Raw genomic sequence first — 2,508 nt, 5'->3', positions numbered from 1 at the left:
GCAATAGACTACATGGTGTTTGGAGTTGCTGAATTGGTTGGAGCAACAATGTTTGTCACACTAACAACAAAATGAAAAGGTTATTTGTTGGTTTTAAACGTTAGTAATTGCTACGAAGTAGCGTAATTTATATGGAGCGCATCCAGTTTTTATTGATGCCTGACTTTAGCAACCACTCCATATTTTGATCTATCTTTTTTATAAGTTTGACTTCATTGGACTTATTTTATAAACTTGATCTCACAAACTTTCTCTTATTTGGTCTCTGTATGATGGAATTATGTCATTTTATAATCTATGTTCATTCAGTCAATCGTTGTGAACTCTCTTCTAATCGCTCACTTCATTGACCGTGTTGTACCAAGACATATTTGCATGAAGTAAACAATAAAATCAGTTAGCCAAATCAAAAAATATATTATACAGAGAGCGGAGACAATCAATAAAAAATCTTGATATTTTTTTGATGGATAGTTTACGTGGGTAAGAAACAGGGCGAGGAATGCTATATATCTACTAGGTGAGTGCCTGTGCGTTACAATAGAGACATATAATACACACATTTTACATATAAATTATCGTGGTATTATATGTCCCCGTTGCAACGCACGGGCACTCACCTAGTATGTTAACGTTATAAAAAACAGTCCAACGAACCAATTCAAGCCATTCCTTCACAACAGGACTTGCTCAAAGTGTAGGATTCAAGCAACCGTGGCCTCCACCTACGAAGTTTGAGTGCTTGGATTGTCCATGGCCGCCGACAACTTGGCGATCATGGTCAGCGGCTTGAGAGCAAACCGCATTTTAAGCGATGGAGAATGTTAAGAGTGGACGTCATGTGGGGCTATTGTTAAGGCCAAGTGGGTATCTCCAACTATAAAAGGACAATTGTACAGGATAGGGGATATCAATTACCAATTATCAGAAATCAGAATACAAACACTATCATCTCTTACCCCTCTCTCCACGTTACTACTAGCTTTCTCTCTACTTTCTCTACTTGCTATTTCTCTCTGGAAGCATATGTGACGCTAACACGCACCGATGAGAGCGGAACGTCCCAGGCCATCCGCACCGACACGGAGACGCGGCGTCCATGGCCACCGGCACCACGACCAGCATGATATGCCACAAGGAAGCCCAAGCATAAGAGCGAGGATGGAGATTGGGGACGAACTGACATGTGGATTGATGAGAGTTTGTCGGCGGGGTGAACTCGACAGCAGGGGAGATGGAGCTTCCACACGGAGCAGAGAGAAGACCCAACGTCATTTGCCATGGTAGTGGAGACAATACTTTTTTATAGTACCGATGATGGATTATTACGGGATGTGTGGACGAGTACCACACAAGAGAAGGAGCCTCCTTTTGGTTTCATATCAGCAAAGCCACGAGACTTGGTGCTATTCTGGTGAAGCTAAATATTGGGAGTCTTATAATCACAAATCTCTCGTTAATCGGGTGCACAAATAAATATGAGTTGAATTTTAATAGATCTCTACTTCTTTAAAACAATAGTTTTGTGCATTATACGTTACGATATGTTCCTCTCTCTGCATATTGTCTAACAATTGGTCTAATAGGCTATTACACCATAAAAGGATCATGAGAAACCACCTAAGTGTAACATGACATAAAGCCACATGCAACGCAGTGTTCCCACATAATAGTACCTTGCTAGCTAAAATAGGATGAGCGATCAAATGAAATATAAAAGGAGGTCAACCTCCTTTTCAACTCATACATGTCTTGGTCTTTTAATTAAGATAAAGTGTAATATTTGCGTTTATTAGTTTAATATCTGATATGTGAACCATATATTCACTTTGATATTAAATTTATTTTTTACATGTATCATATGATTATTATGTGTCATCTTAGCGCTCGTGGATTCTATTAAAGGGTGTTTGGTTTTTGGGACTAATTTTTAGTCCCTGCATTTTATTTTATTTTAATCCTAAATTGTCAAATACGGAAACTAAAACACTTGTGGCTCGGCTTGCATCAGATGATCCAGACGGTTGCCTTCCAAGTGTAGTTGTTGTTGGTCTCCTGTAACACCCCGTCCATTTCAGGGCCGGTGGTACTTACTCCTGGTAGCTCTCTAGTATCATATATTGTCCCACAGACCAACATGAGTCTTTTGTGCACACTTTGTCCTCACTCATGCGCACCCGAGAAAACTTCTCGGTCGGTCACCCATACTAAATTACTCCAAGACAAGCACACTTAACTTGGAGGTTCTTTCGAGATAGGCTTCCGAAAAAGAAGATGCACCTTGTTGGTAGATACCCTATTAATTCTATTAAGCCTTGGGACAGGATATCACCATCTCAGGGGCCAGTATATCACAATTCACCCGCTTAGAAGACCGACATTGTTGGTCACTTGTTCTCAAATGCTATAAATCAAGAACAAGGCAACACAATTGTTAATGGTTAAAGACCTTCGTCCTTCGAAACATTATTTCCTCTCGGATATAATGATCTTTAGACGAAGGTCATG

The 2,508-nt window shown here is 40.0% G+C and overlaps 1 pseudogene; it reads left to right on the top strand.

Annotated features, from left to right (window-relative positions):
• The first annotated feature begins 1,743 nt into the window (after positions 1-1,743).
• Positions 1,744-1,863, top strand: LOC111590662 (uncharacterized; annotated as a pseudogene).
• The last annotated feature ends 645 nt before the right edge of the window (positions 1,864-2,508 follow it).

This window comes from Zea mays, chromosome 1, assembly GCF_902167145.1.
Source record: "Zea mays cultivar B73 chromosome 1, Zm-B73-REFERENCE-NAM-5.0, whole genome shotgun sequence".
Classification (NCBI taxonomy): Eukaryota; Viridiplantae; Streptophyta; class Magnoliopsida; order Poales; family Poaceae; genus Zea; species Zea mays.
The sequence above is the reverse complement of the archived record's forward strand: the minus strand, read 5'-3'. Positions and strand labels throughout refer to the sequence as shown.